We start from the raw sequence: 23,388 nt of genomic DNA, 5'->3' as shown, positions 1-23,388 counted from the left end.
TTCTAAACAAATTGTTATAAAAAAGAATTAACATAATGATAAAAGAAATTGATTTTAAATTGTTCAAGTACGAATTAATCTATTTTCCTACATGAGAATTCCCAGGACCAGCTATGTATATAAACTAATTTTAATTGCCATTATATTAAATTATGTCAACCACAACATATAATGTAGATTAAAGCTTTATACAAAATTTGCACAATGTTATATAAAATGTAGAACAATTAATTAGGTACAACTCCATGCAAGGAACTAGCATAACGCTATCTTGCATGGTCAAAAAAATTGTAATCACAAGCAAACTCAAGAAATATGTACGTTTATACTTAAGAAAAATGTAAAATTCATAAATCATGTATGTATGAGGACAATAAATAAATTTAAAAAACAAACATAAAAAGAATAAATATTTAATAAGTAAAAGGATCATTTCACTAACAGCTCCCCGTGGCCACTTCATTAAGTCCTTGAGAATCGAATCCTGATTACATGACATTTGAAAAAGGCAAAAAGAGGGAAAATTCGAACGGTTGTAGGTTGAGATGGAGAGTTGGTGACCGATAAGATGGAAGTCAGGATAGCTCAAGTGGTAGAGCAGCGGCTTATTTAGCCGAAGGTCGTTGGTTCGAATCCCGCTCCTGACACTGACTTTTTTATCTCAACCAAAACCAATTAAAAAGAATAATTAAATGAAAGAAGTAACTTAAAGTAAGTAGTCAATTACTAAGTTTAATGTTGTCAATAAACTATTATCACCTTGTTGTTTGAACAATTGTTTACGTTTATTTTGTTTATGATAATAGTTTGTACTAAGTGCCAATTGTTTATTGAAAACATTGTACTTGGTGTAAGAAATGACAAAAAGAGTTTTAAAAAAAGTTCACACATGTTGATAAGGAAAAACAATTTTAAAAACAACGACAGAGAATCTAGCCCTGAGGAAGGTAGAATAAAACACCGAAAGCTTGGCGTAGTTTCAACACCAGAACATTCTTAGGATGACATCCCCGATCCTACCAAATATATTGTTGACTGACAGCTCTGGTCGATCATCTTTACATCATTGATCAAAATACACCACTTCGCAGCGAAACGATTATCTCGCGGATATTTGTTTCGTTTTCGTTTGGATACAGATACTTGACAAAGAAAATATGTTTTGAAATACCCAAGATTTTATTCTCAATTTCTATTCGGTAACTCTGTCAGGGTCTATAAATGTTCCAGTGATGAATGAAACACACATTGTAAATTAATGATTAATTAATGATTAATTGTAAATTAATGAGGATTAATTGGGAAAACTGGGGCCGTCGACCTTACACGCAATAGGTCGACTGTGGGCGGCGTCGGCGGTCATCATCTCCGGCAACATACCCGGGTCGTCCTCGTTTAGTATTGAGTCGTTTTTAACGGCGTAGTCACGGAATTAAAATTACCGTTAGCATTTCACATCCCATGGTTGTTATTTATTTTACGCATTAGCTGTCGTAATCGGAATGGACGATCCTAAACGACGCAGACCTGTGAGAATAGTTAATTAGCAGCGCGTATGTGTCGACGGGCCAATTCCGTTTCACTCGTTTATATTGAATGCTCGCTAACATTTTGTGAATACCGCCCTACGACAAGCCTTAAAACTTACAGATATTGTAACAATAGATTATAACAAATACGACAGTTTTAATCTGGGCAAGTTATAAAACCCTGGACTAATAACTGACTGTACAACATAGGGTTGTGCTAAAAGTACAGACGGAAGATGTGGTTTGATTATACCACCTCCTCCTCCATACAATACAATATTTCACCAATAACAAGATATTCAATATACATAATGTGTTTTCGGAACACTAAGCTTGTTGCTATAAAATGAATTCGAACCGTTGGACGAAACTCGGGGAGTTCTTAACAAGTGAGAACAGAAGCAATTCGAGAATTATTCAATAGAGAACCTAGACCATTACAGTAATCAGGGACGTGCTGGGCATCTGAACATCGCTAAAAGAAGCCCGCGTCGGAGCTTTGCTCTGCAGAGAGAGAAAGGGTATTCCTTATTTAAAAGAGAATGGAAATAGGTGTGTCAGTCGTGGGATGACCTCTGGGGAAGATCTGTGAGTAGTGAATCAACCGAAATAAACTCGCATATTTTTTTAACGTCTTCGTCTCTTCTTCTGGAAAATATACACCATCAGCTTCGATGGAGGGACTTAGGACGATATGTAGACAGCAGACTGAAGTGGAATCCCTACACAAGATTAAAAAGACAAAAACAACAACTGCTTCAACTTCTGAGATGGCGATATTTTATGACTGTAAAAAAGAAATAACTTTGTGCAAAATTTTATTCGTCTCATTGAATATATGATTATGTATATACGATATTCTAGCTTTGGCTAAGCCATCCCGTATTAAAGGTCCTCAGACTACTTGTCCAAGCACGTTACTGCGCCCCAAACTAACTATGCATAACGAGCAATGATAGCAACATTCCATTTGTACACTAACTGATTCGTTCCCGCATCCTAAAATTCATCCATCCCCTGGTCAACAATTTAGACGACGATGGCCTCGAGACCTCCTCGCTCTTTAATCCTTCCAGCTGCTGGTTTGTAACGTGTATCCTCCAGGGGAAACGCTGGCCAGTTTAACGGGTCAGTGAAACCAGGTGAACCCATTAAGTACAAAACCTACACCTTTCGTAACAGTTGTTTTTACGGTTCGTAACTAGGGCTGTGATTTATATGCAATAAAAACTGTCAAATATGCATATATATATTTGGGAAAAAATGCAATTTAAAACTGAAAATATGCGACAACTACATGAAAAAAAGGAATATCACATCGCTAATATTAAAAAGGAAAAACACATTTACAAAAAAAGTTAAATTTAAAAAATCGGTAGTCTCATCCATCGAGACCCAGATCGGTCTATTTTCGATTAAGTCTGATTTTATGGAGTGTTTCATAATATATAAAATCCAGGTTAGATTGCCTGAGGGTACTTTCGTGGGGAATGGTTTCCCCTGTGTATTTCTCAAAAAACCGTTGAGTTCACGGTGGCGTAGTTTATGGATGGGTATGTCAGCTCTAACTAAACTGTACTTTCCAGACCCAGCACTTGTGGCAGGATGTGTCACGAAAGTTTGTTGAAACTTAGACTTCCTACTTATGTTTTCCTTGTGTTTTTCTGTCATTATGTGCTGTCTTACCAAAAAACGTGTAGCTGTTGATTGGTTTATCACAACAAACACGGTATAAAACGTCTCCAACAACCTTGAAAGTCTCACTTGAAAACTCACGCTCATACTTTTGAACAAGATCTTTCGTCTTTGCGGTGACTTTCGGCATTTTAAGAGTAGTCAGTTCACAACACACAAATAATGTTTCACGATGGAAAACGCTTGAGAGACTGGGTAAAGCTGAAAAGTATTATGGTACGGAAATAAGAGAACTGAGGTCATTATATTTCCATGAATCCAAATAAACTACTCCAAGAGAACATTTATAATGATACAAACACTATTCGTAGTTCTACATTTATTCCAAGAGAAGCAAAGGAGACCGAAAGTTCGCGGAAAACGGTGAAGCAGCAACTGGACAAACACAAACTCGTTCATTATGTGGAGGACGAATGGGAGAGCCGGTAGCTCTTTTTCGGAGAATTTTTTTTGCTCAGAAACATTAAAACTTGACGCCAAATACCGATATGTAAAAAAATATGCAATTACAATCCACTTTAGCAAAAATATGCATTTGTGGCAATATATGCATAAGAGTGCAAAATAAATGTAGCTTAAATTGATTCCAAATACTTTACCGGTGCTTACTACCCTAACCATTCCAAATACTTCAAAACATATACAGTTTGTTAAAACTGGATGTTTTAGTTAACCAAGAAAAATACGGAAATGCTTACATTTCACAGCCCTAGTTATAACTATATACAGATTACAAATATATCAATAAACCATTAATAGTAAAGTTTCTAAAAGCTTTAAATTAAAATTTATGTAGTAAAATATTGTTTTAAAAGCAAAATTTCAATAGTAATACTGCTGTTGCTTCTACGAGATAATTTCTGTAAGCATGACTCACTCCAAAACATGATTCGTTGTTATTAAAGATACCGAGTGTTTGTTCATCACAAAATACCATTCGGGATGATTGATACGACTAGTTCGGGGGCCAACCTAATATACATTCAGAGTGCTCGCGCTTTGCCCTGGGTCATCCCCGAATTAGGGCCATTCTCCCTTCTGTCCTTTCCATTATTCAAATCCCCTTTCCAAAAGGCAGATTACCGGAATCTAATAATATTCCAGACCTATTGTTGAAACGCTGAAATTTGAGAATGACGTGGGGGTTTTTCTTATGAAAAGAGAAAACTGCGTCACGATTAAGAAAAACGTCGATGACGAACGTTACCAAGGCCAGGCAGAATCGACCGTTTTGCACGTAATCTCAGCTCAATTCTCAAGAAGGAAATGAGACGATTGAATCGGCACTTAACCTCCGGCATTGTCGATAAATCGGCCTATGTTCACCCCTGGATTAATTTGAAATCATGTCTGCCTAATTTTTTTCTTTTTCTTTTTAAACTTAGAGGTTACGTAAACCCTCAGGCTGCCAGTGTTTTTGAAAAAAACCTCAATTGTAAGAATGTCGAGTTCAAATGCAGGGCCGCTAGATTCGAACCCGGGATCGTTACCATACAGTGATAAGCGCCGAGTCAACGCCTAAACTCTTGCGGCCACCGACGCCCCTTTTGTCTGCCTAGTAAATAAAATCCCTCATAATCTAAGTGAAAAATCATGAATTTAAATCACCACATGGTATGGTATGGTAAAAAAGGATATTATGAAGCGCGGTTTGTGCTCCCTAGGCACTGCAGCATTCTGGCTTATTGTACCTTCCAAGTTCCTTAGTTCAGTGCAATGGACTCGATCTTTCTCCTTAGAAGCATCAGGTCATTGACTGTCGCTGCTGCAATTTGACTTCATAAGTTTTTTCCATACGTTAGGTTAAATCTCCATTGAGCTGTTGCTTCGCATTTGAAGATGATATGGGTGGCTGATTCCTCCTCCTCATTACATAATCTGCAGATGGGATCATCGTTGTATATGCCCATGTTGTGTAGATGTTTTCTCAGATACCAATGACCGGTTAGTAGTCCTACCACTCCTCGGTGTTTGGCCCTCTCCAATTGCAGCAGTGTTTTTGCCAGTCTCGGTGAGGGTTGTTTCATCATATGTTTACTATGTCTACACCGCTAGAGTTTATCCACTTCTCCTTTTGTTTTGTTTGGATCCATTCTGCGATGGAATATTCTATATTTGTTTTTGTTATCCCAATTGTCGGTTCGGGGCCTAAGTATGATCTTGCGGATCCTCCTCTGGCCAGTCTGTCTGCTTTCTTTTTACTCAAAATTCCGCTGTGCCCTGGCACACAAGACATCATCAGGTTGTTGTGTTTCCCTAGGCTTTGGAGATTTTGGATGCATTCACCGACTAATTTCATGTGATTCTTTTACACTCTAATGCTTTAATGGCTGCTTGACTATCAGATCTTATGAGGATTTTTTTTGCCAGTGTAACCTCTTTTAAGAATTTCCGACCGAAGTGTACTTCCCTAATGAGTTTGACTGGTCATGTTTTGCGCTTGTACAGAAAACGCCTGATCCGGTTCCTTCGTTTGTTTTGGAACCATCTGTATACCAAATCATTGTATCTGATGCTATCCTGTGTTTTTCTTCTCACCACCACCACATAGTATTATGCAAAAGAATCGTTTTTTCTTCTTTTTTCAGGTTTCTATCATATTATATTATTAATACAGATAAACATTAGTTTAATTCCCAATATGGGGAAGAAAAGATTATGTAGGTGGATAATCTGTTCTACAAGTAAATAACAACTGTAAGACCAAGAAGGAATTAATGTCCATCCGAACAAAAAAGAATATTCCATTCTCCGATATTCTAGCTGAAGCCTCGGAATGTTAAAGTTTCCTATTGCCCTACAAAATAAAACGATATCTGATTCCAAACGGCAATATTAAATTAGAAGTGAATTATCCGAAATGTAAAACCGCAATCGCCCTTCGAAACGGATGTGTAAGAAGTTCGAAATTTCAAGCAATTCAAATTATCGAGTTTCGGATTATAAATAGCGACTATTCTGATGACAACTTTAAGAGATTGAAATTGCCCACTTCAGACGGAATACAAGTCGAATAAAAATAAAACGAGAAATTCTTAGACGAAACTAAGCTTCAAAAGAGAACCACACATTCTAAGCGAAAAGGAAGGAGTAAAACTCTTTTTACCCCCACGATTTAACAAGAAGACAATTCAGTTTTAAGTCCTTTCTCCGGCTCAGAACTCCTAATTGCTTTTACAAAAATAGATTCCTCTGCTTAGAGGAGACGTTTTTCCATAAATAGAAGCACAAAGCATATAGTTTGAGAAAATGGTGGTAAGAACGTTATTCCTCCTTCCCTTTTAATAAAAGTGAGCAATGAGAACAACACCTGTGGTCCATTGATCAAACGAAAGAGATATTGATCGCTGGTATGATAATATATGTACTTCATAATCAGAGAGATACCAATAATAATACACATATAACCAATTGTTCATAATTACCTTGTTACTAAGCTTTGGTTGACAAGTGTTGGCGTGAACCCACCCAAGTTCGGATTCGAGTCTACTGAAAACGATGAAAAATTTCAAGACTGGAGTTTTGAGTGAGGAAAGGCACTGAGAGTGTAGCCATTAGCCAGCAAATGACTGTCCGAACATACTGAGCTTACGACGGATTGCGGTGAAAGCCATACCAGTTCTTGAAATCCGTTTATAAGGGAAAATTTAATTAGGCCAAACATTTTTTGAACATTTTCTTTCACTAAACTGTAATAAAATAAATTAACATAGTTTTTTTTATTCTTGTTATAGTTCCTATAACCTTGTAAAACTGGAACAGCAAATTTTAAAATGAGTCACGTAAGTAAAGACCAAGTAAGAAGGTGAATGAAAGTTTTACTACAATTGAAACGGTTTAAGCGTTGACTCAGCGCTCAACACTTTAAGGTAAAGGTCCAGGGTTCGAATCCAGCGGCTGAACCCGATGTACTTACAATTTTTTTTTAATACCGATACCCGGGTTTCACCGCATTTTAATGTTAGTTTTGATTTGGGGTATCAGTGTTATAATAATAATTTTATAATAACAGAAAAACCCACGGTGGAGACAGACACAGTGTAAATGACCCTGTACCAGTTTAGCATGAGTTCACAGACTCTCAGACCAAAACCCATCATCAGTTATGATTTTGACAGATTCTATGAGTGCCCTACAATCGATTTATTCGGTTAAATAAAAAACATTTAACATTTATATAATATTACGTACACGAGATGTTATCATTATGAAAATCCAAAATGAAAGACAGTTAATTTTTTGGATCTAAGCTCACTGGAATCCATGGAAATGTGCGGGCTGATTCACCTATACCGTTTGAGGATTTGTAAACTTGATTTAAATAAAATTATACTGAATCTAGAAATACAAAAGTGGCTTTGGCTCTTGCTTGAGAGAAAAAGTGTGTGCGCTTGTGTGTGTGTAGTATAACGATGAATGTGCTTTTTTTTCTCTCCCACGGCCTTATACTCTTAGATTCTGTGTTGGCAGCAAACAATAATCAGTAGACATAAATAGTAACAAGCATCTACCAAAAAACAACGGTTAACCACTTTGGTATGGGAACGACGTCACGTGAAACTGTTGAAGTATCTTGTTCAAAACAAGAAAATCAATTAACTGACCACGCACCATGCCAAAACTCAATACGAAATAAAAAGGTCAACACAACAACGACAAAGAGCAATAACGAGAAGAATGCCCTTTGTTCATTCATGCTAAAGGTAATTATAGTTTGTGAAGATTTGCGATCGTATAATGCTGCTGATAGTCCCTGATACGGAAAACAACCTGGGAAGGCCGATGGACAAAAACAAAAGGAAATCAGGGAGGCTTTTTTTAAACAAGGGTGTCTGCTGACTCATTGCGCGCAATTTCTTGATGCCCCGGAACCCACCTTAACTTTTTGCAGTATTTCGACTAGGTGCTGTTTCATGAGTATGACTGTGTCATCCGCGCTCTCTGTACGCCAAGTCCTTTTTTTATTAAGTTATTCATCGCCAAGTACTTTAGGATAAAGTCGGTGACTCCGCCTTGGGGGCAACTTATCAACTATGTATCCTTTGTTTCACGTTCTAGACAAGTTCTAGTTTCACCCTTCCGTTATTTACCATGTTTTTATACATTTTATGGTCGAAGGTTCTACTCCATTGGGTGTGTTAGAGCAAATAACGTACATAGTCTTCGAGGAAAAATTCGGCAAAGCTTACAAGGGTCTATACTGATTTATAAACCACCAACTAACAAGAGTATATTATTAAGGAAACCATATTGGGCCGACGAATGTAAAGCTATTATATGGAAGAGACAATTTGCGTTAGCAAACTTTAATAAACTCAAATATTGCAAATTTGCTTACAAGCGTTTCCATGCTCCTAAAGTCATAAAATTGGCAAAGAAAAAAGCTCGGTACGCCTTCTGTTCTACATTCAATAAAAGTTCTTTTTTCAATATTATGCGGAAAAAGCTTAGGCTTTTTAGTAATTGTACGAATCGTAAATTTTGTGGTTTGTGTGGGTGATTGGGTGGAAGAATTCATTCGAAATTCTGCCCTCAAGGGGCCCCTTAGTAATATTTACCAGGAAATTAATTTTTCTTATATTTTAACAAGAGTTTTCATGTACGAACTTAAAATTGCACTTAAAACTGGCAGTTTTGCTGCTGGCTTTGATCAATTTCACTATTCAATAAAGGATAATTTACGCAAATCATGTAAAATGGTACTTTTTCATTTATTTAATAAAATTTGGCTAAACGATATATCGATACTGCTTGGAAAGTATTAATAGTGAAACTAATTCTAAAAGCCCACAAAATGCTGACATACCGTCCTATGTCACTAACTTCATGTGTAGCAAAAACATAAGAACGATCAATAAAAAATCGCCTCCAATGGTAGTGGATTTGGTTTTCGCAAAAGGAAGTGGATATTGGACGCTCAGGCTTAAGTTCTCTTTCATTTATATGAAGGTTTCGCCTTCTGTATACTTAGCAGTAAGATGTCACTAACAGGGATCCCGCATACTGTTCTTAATAATATAATGAATATGTTTACTGATGGCAAAATTTTAATCTCCATAAATTATTCAAATTTTGACCCATTTCCACGTACCGCGGTCTTCCTCAAGGTGGAATTCTAAGCACTATCTTGTATTGCAATTACGAATATGACCTGGAAAAGTACTAGGAATTACCCAGCTAGCTGATGATGTCTGTTCTTATTTGAAAGAAAAATCGATAGTAGGTAAGGAAACTGTGCAAGTGAGCTATACCTATTCTAGAGGAAAAGGTCTCTTCCTCTCGGAGGATCGATAGATATGGAGGGACTTTTCTTCAAAGTTAGCATGGCGGTAAAATTTTTTGGACTAATACTGGATAGAAAACCTACAGAACAAATCATATAGATTATATAATCGCGAGATGGGAAAATATCTCAGCACATTAAGATGTTTCACCGCTGCTAGATGAGGTGCTGATCCTAAAGCAGGAATGTGAATCCGTATCTTGCCTCAGAAGTGTAATCGACTTCTTTATGGACAAGCCGGTAATACTCGTTTAAATAGTCTTAAAGTTTTCAGGAATAAGCGCCTACGATGTTCCTTGGCTATTTGACAGATACTCGATAGTTTTATAGAGATATATATGTACAAAACGCATTTGTTGAGGGCATGCACTTAGCCAATTGCGAAAGAAAAGGCAAAAAAATCACGATTAGATCAAATACTTACAGACTTCAACTGGCCGTCGACACGGAAACTAGGGTAACGTCCCTTGTACTGGAGGATCCCACCTGAAAGAGAAAACAACATTAGAAACACATTATGTAGTATATAGATTAAAAAAAAAAAATATATATATATAAAGTTAGTGACAATGAACTCGCCACCACCAGAAATTTCGGGACGCGGTGGCCAAAACTGCAGTACCTATGGCAATGCGTAGATCATCCGTCTTGGACAGACACGATAACGAGGTTTACATCGCCTTTGAAATTCAAAAGATCCCGAACTGGTAGCTGTTATCGATTGACCCCAAAGGTCACCCACTTATAACATCTATCTTCCCAAAACTGCAAGGATGGCGGCGATTGAGGGATTGAGAATTCATCGGCCATTGAAAGAAACATGCTACCAAAATTTTCAACGATGTTAAACAACTAACCTAGGTAAAACTATCTCTGACCTTGAAAAACTATTCAACATAATTTTTGGAAAGAAAGCAAAATGGAAAGATAAATCAAAAGAAGAAAAACCTGGAGCTCTTCCATGGTATATATATGGCTCAAAGAAGGGAAATAGTGCGGGTATCGCAAAAAGGCAACTATTAGTCAGTAAAGTAAGTAAAGTAATTCCTGGCTTACAGAAGGGATTAACATCCAATTAGCCATTGGGTGTCGTGGACAAAAAAAGGTTTTTATAACACATTTTTGTTGTATTTTCATTTAAAAAACCGTGAGCTCGCGGAACGCAAGCGTAGTAAATACAGTCACCCTAACCATTCGGCCACCGCGCTCCCCTATTGGAGCACATTTTTTCCAAATGTCGGAACAGGGGACCCAAACATTGCCGTGATCAAGCCCAATTCTGATATCGGATGGCATTCCTACTCACTCTCTATGGCGTCAGTTTAACTTTTTATTGGTGGCCGCAACAGTTTAGGCGTTGTCACAGCGCTCATCACTGTAAGGTAAAAGATCCCGGGTTCGAATCCAGCGGCCCTGCATTCGAAACCGACTTACATACTTACAAATGGGCTTTTTTTTCAAAAACACCGGCACCCTGAGGTGTTTTTGCAGGTCGTTGCAACCACTGACACCCCTTGGTTGATTTCTTGTTTCTTAGTCTTCTTGGTTCGCTTAGGTTTTTCCTTCTTGCTTGACCACCTAATTTCTGCAGGAGTCATTTACTTACGCCAACACTTATGTATGTGGTTGGAGGCAAGCTGATCTTTTTTATTGTTTCGGTTTTTATCAAGATGACCGAGAATATGCAGATAATATCTGTACAATATTGTCATTGTCGACCAGTGCAATACTAGTTCATCCACTGACGGGCCATCCCTACCAACACATTTACCCCGCTTGAACTATTCTGAAAGGTTTTTGAAGGCGAATGCAACGGTGCAAACTATTTCAAACATTATTTGTCCTTCTCCAACTTCTTTAAAAACGATAATAAATCAATTGCTCATGGCCCTGAAAGAAAAATTTCGTACCCATTTCCTCAAGTAACATTGTCCATCATAACGTTCTGGATGTAGCTCGTGAAAGCGCGATTCAGTCTGGTGGAAATTTCGGTCCATGTCACTTAATATTTAAAATTGAATGTACATCAACACTGACGGTACCGAGGAAATATAAACCTTATACGCCTTCTACATAAAAATATGAGCATAAACGAACATTTGCAAAGAACGAAATGGTAGGGCGAGATCGCGTGAAAAACAGATAGTGCCCCAAGGTGTATAGTGATATATCTCACCTAGTATATCATAAGCAAGTGGATTTCGGCAAGAATGAAAAACAAGAATAAGTAAGTAGGAAATAATTATAAATCGTTCGAAATAAAAGCCATAGTCGTCCACTGCCTTTGATGATAAACATTAAAAATGCATTATAATATGGTTGAATGCAGTGTAATAGTAATGTGTTACATTCGATGTACTATGAAACGAATAGACCTTTTTTAACCGAAATGAAGTTGGATTTAGAGTAGCAAACATGAAAACATATTTAATGACAAATAATGTCCTTCAAAAGCTGACAACAATTGGCAAAGATATAGGGACTGTAGGTCCTGCAGTTTCCAAAAGCTAAGAACATTTATACAGAAAGAGAACAGTGGAAAGCGAATGGATAATCTTTCACTTTGAAAATAATATTTACATTTGCCACGAAATGATAAGAATCATCCTGGATACAATGCATTCGAAAAGTGGGCTTATTGTCGAGTCGAATTTCGTCAAGATCCTTAATCCTTAATAAATTTTCCTTCAAAGGAACAATTCAATCCCATAAAAAAGAAAATGAAAAGGGCCTGTCCAGAAAATACCGTATAACCGAGTTTTCAAGGAAATTTAAACATTTAAACAATTCAAACTGTATCTTACCGTCACTGAGAAGACACTACAGTTAAACTGATAATTTCGAAAGTGAACACATGTTTTGGTTTTTTCTTTCGTCGTTTTGAGAAGGTAACACTGACACGGTTTTCGAGCGAGGCGTCACCGTGACAAATTCCGTCCCGATTTCACATGAAGCCATGGCACGCATCTTTCATGAAATGGACTCCAGCGTAACATAAGAAAAAAAAATCCCTTAACCATCCAACGGTGTTTAAGTCAATTATGAGACGAGTTATAGGCCAGGACCCCATTGATAAACGCCAAGACAATGACCTGACAAGGAATGGCCAGAAACTCGCGATTCCGACAAAAACACATTTATAATGCAAAGAAAAAAGAAAAAGACAATAAAAATCGTTTTAAAGGTCAGCAACTGTTATCAATAATCCATCAATAAGGAAGTGTCCACAGTTCACCCAACACTTCAAGGGCGAGTATTTACGCCATTGCATCAAACTGTTTGTTCTTGACTAAAATTATATAAATAGTAAAAAATGTTTTACATTTTATGATAGGCTTTACATATGTATTTGTGTATAGGAGTGAACTTGATTCAGTGGGGCCACATTGAAAGCCATTTCTCGTCTGTCTTCTTGGGTCAAAGAACCTGCTTCGTTTTAATACGTTTTGTTCCCGTTGTTTCTTTTTTTACCGGTGCCGTTCGGAGTCTTTTGTGAGATAATCATTTACGTTGGAAAATCTATGTAGTTTTCTAATGTTCTACTAAGCGTTTCGTTGAACTTGTGCTTTGGTTCACAATTAGGATGAGTCATATTCAGCCGACCGAACTTCGGGGCAACGACACCTGAGTCACTCGGTTGGCCGGCGTGAAGAACGCCTCCCGTCTGTTCTGAGGCATTTCCGACGAGGCCTAGGTGAGTGTCAAGCGTGTGTGTATGCAGAGTTGAACATGTATAAATCAGTAAATCATAATAATAATAGTGTAATTAAACTTTAATTTTTTAATGTTTTTATCTCAACCCCTTAAACAAAATAACGAGGTAATCAATACGTCGATCACCGATCGGTAGTAGGCGAATGTGCCCACTCACATAGGGGTGTGTAGTTGCCTGAAGATAGATGGCAAGTTGGCATTTGGAAAGGAATCGAACAGCCTTTCGATTATTTCGGTCGTCCCTTCCGGCCAGGTGGCTGACAAAAGTGACGATGTACCCTCGGTCCGAGGACGTACCGGCCTTGTACCTTCGGGAACAAAGACGTCCCGGAGACGCCATTAAAATGTGGATTGGAATGTGTGGCCGACGCACCGATCTAGAAAAAAAGTAAAACGTGTGCGTGGGTGTGAATTATCTACATATAAATCTGCAACAGTTGTTAATTCCAGCATAAAGAAATCATATGGACATTTGTACATTTTCAATTGATTAACACTTATTATTAATAAAGTCGATTTATTATATAAAAGGCGGAATAAAATCAACTATCCATCAGTATAAATCTAATTATGAATTTTTATTACATACATAAACTTATCCAAAGGTTGAAAAATCCCTAGTTCTCCGTGGTTGAAATATTTTATTCAATTTTGTCTATTACATGGACGTTCGGGCCTCCAGCCCATCATCAGAACCTAAACATGGAAAACGTCATGGTACAATTGCCATCCAAAGATACACACTTACGTAATTTACAACTTTTGATTTACTTATAGCCCTGAAGATGATCTCAATAAAGATCGAAACGTTGACATGATAAAGAAAATGTTTTCTAAAACCTACGTAACACCAGACCGCATGTCATGATATCCAAATATTAATAATCGGAAGTAATCGATTCTTGTATTTCCTATCAAATAGACCACGCTACATGTTTGACACATTCATCAACCTTCAATTCCTTGCTTTTCCCATCATTACATAACACGAAAAAGTGTTAGTTAAATACCCTTTTACTACATCAACCATATTACGGACGGCCCATATCATGCAGTTTATAAAACAAATATTTAAATTCTACTAAAATAAATGCAACCTTTAAATGTATGAAGAAAGCATATTATGTGTGCGTATTTTTGAATTTTTGAAAATCAATATGCGTCATACTTTCAAACACAATATTTAAAATATATGTACTTAATTAACCATTAATACTAATCCATCAATAAGGAATATTTCGTAGTCCGATTGACCAAATAACTTCTTTCAATTAATTAATCTATATGTCCTGTATTGGTTGAAAAATGGCAAAAGAAAGATTCGAAAGGTTGGTTGAGATGGGAAGATGGTGTCCGAGTGGATCGAAATCACGATAGCTCAAGTGGTAGAGCAGCGGCGTATTTATTTCAACCAATACCTTACATAGAGATTAATTAATTGAAATTAATACTAATAATCAATTAATTTTACTGCAAAGTACCGAGTGCCCGGACAAATAGGTTTGGAGGTTAACGAAAAGACGGACAAGGTGGCCAAGGCCGGGACGTCCCAACCTCCGGACGTTACCACCGCGATACAGCCCTCAGACGTAAAAAATGCAATCAAGTTTATCGGGGGCGTCTGTGGCCGCGACAGTTTAGGCAATGACACGGCGCTCATCACTGCAAGGTCAGGGTTCGAATCCAGCGGTCCAGCATTACAACCCGATATACTTATAATTAAGTTTTTTTTTTTTTTTCAAAAACACCATCAACCCGCCGGTCCATTTAACTTCATAGGTGAAATACCCTCGTAAAAAAGTAGTTCGGATCGGCAGAGTTACTCCTACATATCAAGAGTACACATCATCACGGATGCCCCTTTCAATCGTAAAGAAGGAATACGACTTATTCCTACCTATATTAAGGTTAACGCACCAAAGGCGCTCCATATAGAGAACGTGTAGGAATGTCTCCCGATATGAGAATTGTGCTTGAACGCGGCAGAGAGTATTTGGGTCCTATGTTCCGACTTTTTAGAGGAAAAGGCCTGTTTTATTGTACATATGTATATATATATTACACAGGGCGGGCGACCAGGACCCGAGGGGTTAAAAGCCTGAGTAGGCCCGTACCCCATCCCTAGAAGGTCCGGGACCTGGTCGGCTCACGAGTCCTGTATAAACCTATTGGACCTATTCACAAACCCCAGGATTGTGGACCATTTTATCCTGGGGAGTGTTTTGGTTATGTCCTCTCCTTCGAAAGTATTAAATCTTTCCCTAGCATACCTATCGCATTCTGCGAGGTAGTGTCGGGCCGTTTCTTCTTTTGTTTCGCAGAAGCGGCAGAAGGGGTCTGGTAGAGTACCCATTATGAAGAGGTGTCTTCTCAAGGGGCAATGGCCCGTTAGGATACCTATCAGCCTCCTTATTCCCCTCCTAGAGTTAGAGAATAGCCATTTCGATTCTTTAGGTTTGATTTCCTTCAGAAACTCCTTCGATTGTCTGCATCCTGGGGACATATTCCATTCCTTTAGGAATTGTTTCATGCCCCAGCTACCTATACTCTCTTTTGCTGTGCTTAAAGAGTGGGGTAATACCGGTTGTGGTCCGACGAACTCAGTATTTGAACCTTCCTTGGCCAGGCTGTCCGCCTCCTCATTGCCATAGTGCCCCTTATGAGCAGGTATCCATATGAGGGTTACCCTATTCTCATACCTGGTGATAGTCCTATTAATGAGTTCAACGGTTTCCTCTACCAGTCTAGATGTTGATAGTTCTTTTTGTAATGATTTTAGACTGGCCTGACTGTCGGAAAAAATTTTAATATCTTTTCCCTTAATCTTGTTATCCATCAGTGTTCTACAGCAGACATTAATGGCCCAGACCTCTGCCTGAAAGACCGAGGTGTTATTACCAAGAGGATAGGAGATGCTGATCCCTAATTTAGGTATGTGTATTCCAGCACCACTTCCCTTATCCTTAATGAGTGAGCCATCGGTGAAGCAATCTAGGCTACGATGGTCATCATCAGACCTATAGTTATAGTCACAGGGAGTAACTACCTGAAAGTACTTTTTCCCTAAAGGTGTTTTCACCTTTTTATCGCTTAATTGTACATATGTAGTATTTATTGATAGATATCTCAGTAAATGCATTTATTAGTGTGAATGTGAAGTGTAAGAAGGCCGATGGCGGAATATTGAGTGCTCCACAGACCATCAATTTGCTTAGTTAGATAGTATGTGTACAGGTATAATTAATGGAGGAATCGAGTACTCTACCATACCCTACCTGAGTGTGTGGTATTGCTAAGCACTAATAAATATTATAATCAATCTTCTCAGGTTTAACAAATAATAAATATAATTGTATATATCAATTAAATTGTATATATGACTTAAGTAACGTAAGTTCATATAAGTATATACAAAAACGATGTTTCAATTTTGTAATGTCTATTGCAGTTAGATATTAATATCGTGTTTTTAACGCTTATTGACGGACTGAAATAGGATCTAGTCAAATAGGGCAACAGGTGCCTTGGAAAAAAATGTTTGTAAACAAAAGTTTGGGCCGGTTCCACGCCAACGGCCGACGCCAAAAATGTAACGTTTTAATCTTGGCCCGAGGATGATTCAAATGGTCGTCGATGAGAGGAGGCTGCACAATTAAAATTACAAATTCTTCCTCAGTTGGCAAAAGTTTGAACCGGTAGAACGATCAGAATCAATACAAGAAAATAATCCATTAATTTCATTTGTAACCGCAATATACCTGTTATCAAGGGTTATATACACACACAGATTGTCTTAGTCGTGTGCAAAAACTTCGCAATGACAAAAAGTTATATATCGCAGTCTACATCATTATAGAAATCCTTGAACTTGCAGCAATGATCAGGTCTAAAGGTAATAAAATAGTAATCACTTGGATCAAAGGCCATACAGGGTTTAAACGTAGTGATGTAGATCGGCTTGCCTGAACCCAGAAAAGATCTTCATGCTATATTAAGATTACAGCTGCAGATAGATTGGCAAATTGAATACCTGTCAAATAACAAAAGGATCAGATACAAAAATACATTTCCGTTGGTAGCAACATTGGTTTACCAAAGAAATTAATATAACTAAGGCATTTTGCAAAATAATAGTATGGTTAAGATAACGGAGTGTGCAAGGGATATCTCAACAGATTTAAATTAATTTAATAACGGATTCACCGAACTTTGAGGACTGCGGAACATATGACCATCTCGAACACGTGCACTGCAACAAACATGCAAATGAACGCAGAAATTTGTTCGACAGACTCTCAAATGCCAAAGAAATAAATCTTCAACCACCTTACGGATACAAGGCTCTAATATCATCAACCGAATTAGCTATGTACCGTGAATTCTATAATTTTATTATGAATATTAATGTAATTGTGTAAATAATGACGTATAAAGTGAGTATTAGTATTATAATTAATTAAGGTTTTTAGTTAAGATAAAAAAGTCAATGGCACGAGTGGGATTCGAACCCACGATCTTCGGCTTGATACGCCGCTGCTCTACCACTTGAGCTTTCGTGACCACGATCGAATCCCGCTCGTGCCATTGACTTTTTTATCTCAACTAAAAACCTTAAATAATTGTAATAAATTAATTGGTCAAGCGGACCACGAAATTAGTGAAATTAGTATTATATTTAGTTTTTAGGAAATAATAATAATTACGTACTAAGATGTAAAAATGACAGGTGTATAAAATATTTTGGAGTCAATAAAGGAAAAAAAAGTTTGAAGGCGCTTTTGCAATTAGAATAAGGACGACAAAATACATACTTAAACCCACCGCGATTTGTGAGAAAATATCGAAGGTTTGATTATCAAAACTTGATTTTTAATGTAGTTTTCTTTCGAATTTTCGCTTTTACACTGTTCAACAAAACAGTTAAAGGCTAGTGATTTTTGAAGTCAACAAATTATGAAACAACAGGTCACTAAGAAACACACTTTATTGATTAATATAAAATCATTAATCAATTTATACGATGTAAACACTACGTTTTATTGCTAAACAAATATTTATTTTTTAAGTTAAATCTAAATTTTTTCGAAATTTTATTTCTTTCTTTTCATTTTTGTGCACACTCGTAATTCATAGTGTCATAATTTAATTTCCAGTAGGTAGATTGATAATTATGTTTCATTTAGAGAATGACTACGAATCAAATTTTTATTTGCTTAAACACATAAAATGCTTAAATTATAAACAAATACTATAAAAAAAGAGAAAGTAAATTCATTGACTAGTTCCGATCTGTAACTATACCCCATTTTTAAAAAGATCGCTAAGACATTCCAATTCTTTCTGTTTAACCCTCATTTAACTCCCTCCATAGTGAGGCTTGTTTCATGGAACCATTCTAAACGGAATTCTTTCTCTCCGATAAAATGTTGATTACTTTCTTTTCATCTATAATTACGCAGAGAATATTTGTTGACCTTCATCACGCCAGTTTCAAAATCAGGTTTAACAGCTCACAGCGGGTTTTAACAATTGAAGTTTTAGAAAACTAGTAATCATTTAGGAACGAGCTCGTTCCTCCCTGTTGTGGTTGTAGAGGGTATGTATTTAGAGTTTCTTGGCTATCTAATGCTATGTTAAACCTTATCCATGTTTCCTTGGAGGAAGAGAGAATTAATTTCTGTATTATTATTTTTTTCAAATAAACCATTTAAATCTGCTTGCCAGAAACCCTCCTCCCCTTCTCCATAAACTCTTTTGCCACTATGCATGAAAACCCTTCTTCCGGAAGCTAAAGTATTTTCCTAATATATTGAAGATGCATTTTTCTCTCTTCTCTAGATGCATGTAGAGATATACTTGGTGTGTACTTAGGTAGTTTTAAGAAATAAATACTGTTTTATAAAGTTACATAAAAGGACACGATTCGAACTGGTCAACGAGCACGAAAAACGTAAAGTAAGCGATAAGGAACAGTTATAACCTAATGTATTGTGAAGTTTATCGTGTCCACTGAGGTTGAGTTTCACGATATTTATTAAAAAAAATTTAAAACCAAGGGAAGATATTTATATGTTTATTCTTATTTTTGTTCTTTTGTTTATATTTTCCTTTTCATTTGGGATTGGGGATTTATTTCTGACTGAACTGGACAGCGCTTTTTTTGCATTTATTTATTTTTAGACTGGTCGAGAACGCCTTTTCGAGCTCTTCTTAGCTTCTTCCTCAGCCTCAGCGTTTATATGTTTATATAGGTTTTTTTCTTGCAGAAAATAATCCTTCGCGATCTTCGTACGGAAAAGTGTTGCTTTTTGCCAAATCCTAATTGGAAGTTATTTATGCGCATTTTTGAGTTAAATAGTATGTATAGGGGGCGTCGGTGGCCGCAACGGTTTAGGTGTTGATACGGTGCTCATCACGGTAAGGTAAAGGTCCCGGGTACGAATCCACGGCCGCCCATACTTACAAATGGGCTTTTTTTCAAAAACACAGGGTTCATACGACCTCTGTGTTGCGAATCCTCATTAAAAAAAATATATAATAATAATAAAAAAGTATGTATAAAGGGTGGAATATCGACTACTCCATCATCCTACGTGAGTTAATGGTATTAAAGAAAAGAAAGTATCCTTAATGTATTGAGGAATAATGAGAGCGTAAATATGTTTGGGTTAAAAAAATATAAGCATTGAAGGCTGAAATGACTTAGTTATGGATGCGTTAACTTCAGCGGGTAGGTCGGACATGACCGAGATCTGATGGGAAAATATCGCTTTTCATAACCGGTTAAGACTTCACGAAAAACCAAAGCATAACTAACTACAACGTATCACATGTAATTAAGCGGGCCGACAAACAGCGGTAAGAAGTAGACTGAAATAAATAACTACCAAAAACAGCAAGTATACAGTAATTAATCTGAAAAATTCAACTCATATTAACATCGTTATAAATGTTCAAAAGTGGATTTATATTTGCGTGAGGATGGATTGATTATAAGTGCAAACAAAACAAAACATAAAATGAAGATTTAATTAATGAAATCACTGTGCTGACAAGGAACCTAGCCGAAAATAATTAAAATCCTCCATTAAAGAGCCTTCATGTCACGCCAATGTACTGTATCTAATTGTCTGAAACACTTTCCCCTTGCCCTGAGTCTTCAAATGTGGCAAACTTTCATCAAACATTATATTTTAAATTCATTATATTTCGTGGTCCGATTGACAAAATTACTTCTTTCAATTAATTAATCTTTATGTAAGGTATTCGTTGAAATGAAAAAGCTAGTGTCACGAGCAGGGTTCGAACCCACGAATTGGTTGAAATGAAAAAGCTAGTGTCACGAGCGGGATTCGAACCCACGACCTTAGGCTCAATACGCCGCTGTTCTAACCACTTGAGCTATCATGACTTCAATCCACTCGGACACCAACCTCCCATCTGGACCTACCTTTAGAATTTTCCCTCCTTTTTGCCATTTTTCAAATTTCGTGTAATCAGGTTGGATTCTCAGCAACTTACGAAGTGGCCACGGGGAGCTGTTTCGTGAAGTGATGTTTCTTTTACATATTAAATATTGATCGATTTACGTTAAGATAGGTTAAGATAGGAGGTTGGTGTCCGAATGAATCGAAGTCACGATAGCTCAAGTGGTAGGCCAGCGGCATTTAGCCGAAGGTCGTGGGTTCGAATCCAGCTCGTGACACTAGCTTTTTCATTTCAGCCTATGCCCTAACATAAAGATCAATTAATTATATTTTAACTTGGTGTTTAGTGGCCGTAAATTAATGATTATTTGGAGATCGTGAGATGCGTTTTTAAGTTGGATTTGAGTGAGTACAAATACTTTGAGTCCAAAATTTCTATCATTGTATAAATTCATATTTTTCTCATCTTAAATGTATTTGTACAATTTAAACAATGTTTACAAATCCCTGGCCCTGAAGATGATCTCAATAAAGATCGAAACGTTGGCACGATAAAGAAATGTTTTTCTAAACCTACATCACGCCAGACCGCATCTCACGATCTCCAAATAATCATTCTTTTAACTAAGTTAACTAATGTTACATATGCTAGGCATAAAGTTTTAATAAGATTTAGTTACGAACTTAAGGATTATACTAGAAACAAGGTCGGTTACAACAGTGGTAGACTGTACTCTCAATATTCGCAATTCTTCCCTTTTTTTAACTGACTCATTCCTCCCTCGATGGTATTAAGAAGACTAGCGACCCATGATTAATAATGATTAAGTATCAAATTTTTCCGAAGTGGTAGATCGCATGGGCTAGCGCTCGTGTTAACACGTTCGAGCATCGGACGGATCACATGGCCGAAGAATCGCGTGGGACGGAGGGCCGGGGGCCCGTAGGTATAAGGTTTCCTCTGGTGGAGGGGCCAGACACAAAGACATAATAAGGGCCTAGGAAACAAAGAACCTCTCGGATTTGGAGGTCAACTGGTGGTTCAGTAACCTCCGTTGTCTACATCTTCCTGTCTTCCTTCACTTGGCAAGCAAATCGGACACGCAACGATTGCGAATTGGGAGCCAAGTGGGGGAGAATCTCCAATTTAAGAAACAGAAATACCGCTTAAATATTTACGACCCATTCAAAAGTCACGGTCTATAAAAAGAAACAACGGTTTTTACAAATTGGTCATTGATATCAACAGACAAGTCAGATATATAAAGAATGAGTGATAATTTTTATTCGCTTGTTAAAATAGAACAAAAACTAAAAGAACTAAACTGCTCAAAAAAGAATAGGGATATTTGTAATTTATTCTTATCCTGTTAATTTTAATATATATTCTTGCTAGTTGGACAAAAGAAAATAGAAAATACAAACCAAAAACAAATGTTAATCCTCATTTTTGATAACGGATATACTTAAGAATAGTAAACATGAAGATTACTCATTTTGTAAACAAACACCTTTTCTCGTGTTTTGTACATTTTAATTCAATTGTATCGTTGTATTCTCTTTAAATTGTTAACCCAAGCTATACGAAAAATTGCACAATTCCATTAGCATATTAAAAACATGTTTAGTTGGACAAATATAAATATTTCTCAACATTTTCCCCCTGAATGAAGTGATCAGATTATTTAATAAAACGTGCCATTTGCTTTTGAAGATTATGGCAGAATACTTTTGCAAATCGGCTCATGATTATTGTGCAACATCTTCCTCACCGTTGATCAGTGATGGAAACAGTTCATTTCCATAAAGAAGCTGTTGTAGAACATAGAGAACGATTCCGGCCCATGAGTATACTGGACTCACCTATTATTGAATCGTTTCGGTTTTTCGAGACCCTTGAAGATAATCGTCATTCTATTCAGAATTTAAAATTCTAACCGGGAGGAGGATCCTACTGAATTATCGTCGGGGAGAAAGAAAGCTGTTATTTTACCGCGAGGAATCTTCCCGGACGGACTTTGCCAAATTCTTCATTCTTTCGTTATTTTGTCACACGATTAAAGAAAATTTGTGACTAAACAGGAAAGGGGCAGACATGGGGAAACAGTGAACTCATTTGGAATTCATAGGATATCCGTGGCCCTCGCGGGTCACCTTGAACTTGAACAGCTGAGAACGCACTAAGAAAGCTGCCTAATTTTTTATCACCTTGGGCGACAAAATATTCCCGAGCTAAAAGTTTAAACAAATTCCAATTTAACGTAACTTCATACAAAAAGAAGAAAATCGAAGGACCCTTTAATGATAAACCTGTAATGTTCAAGTTGAAAGGTTCTTTCCTTTTTTCGCGGAGTTTCACTATGGCCGATAATCATGTTTGTTTATTATGATTTTTTTTTTTTAGTTAAATCAATCCTAAAAGCCGATTATTTCACTACGGTGAATAAATTTCACTTAGTTTTGTGTTCCGATACTGGAAGAAAAGTCCGTTGTCGAAGATTATTCAGAAATCGTGAGATGAGGTCTGGTGTGATGTAATTTTCAGAAAACCATTTTCTTTTTCGTGCCAACGTTTCGATCTTTATTGATATCATCTTCAGGCCTGGGATTTACAAACATTCTTTAAATTTAATAAATACATGTAGAATGTGGAAAAAGGTGAATTTATACAATGCAAAATATATTTTTTATATTCATTCAAAGTATTTCTACTCACTCAAAGTGTTGTTTTCTATGTACA

At 36.9% G+C, this 23,388-nt stretch overlaps 1 protein-coding gene across 5 annotated transcripts in view; it reads right to left on the bottom strand.

Moving 5' to 3' along the window:
- LOC106663673 (protein yippee-like 2) overlaps positions 1 to 23,388 on the bottom strand; it is a 110,904-nt gene that overhangs the window by 35,272 nt on the left and 52,244 nt on the right. For 4 of the 5 annotated variants that reach the window (XM_014388682.2, XM_014388684.2, XM_014388683.2 and 1 more), the window contains exon 2: positions 9,932 to 9,993. The gene's annotated coding sequence lies outside the window, so the exon portion shown is untranslated. Of the gene's footprint in view, positions 1 to 9,931; positions 9,994 to 12,311; positions 12,700 to 23,388 lie in introns of those variants that run through there. The other variant, XM_014388681.2, reaches the window with a different exon arrangement.

Source organism: Cimex lectularius, unplaced genomic scaffold, assembly GCF_000648675.2.
Source record: "Cimex lectularius strain Harlan isolate CLEC.00 unplaced genomic scaffold, Clec_2.1 scaffold100, whole genome shotgun sequence".
Taxonomy (NCBI): domain Eukaryota; kingdom Metazoa; phylum Arthropoda; class Insecta; order Hemiptera; family Cimicidae; genus Cimex; species Cimex lectularius.
The sequence above is the reverse complement of the archived record's forward strand: the minus strand, read 5'-3'. Positions and strand labels throughout refer to the sequence as shown.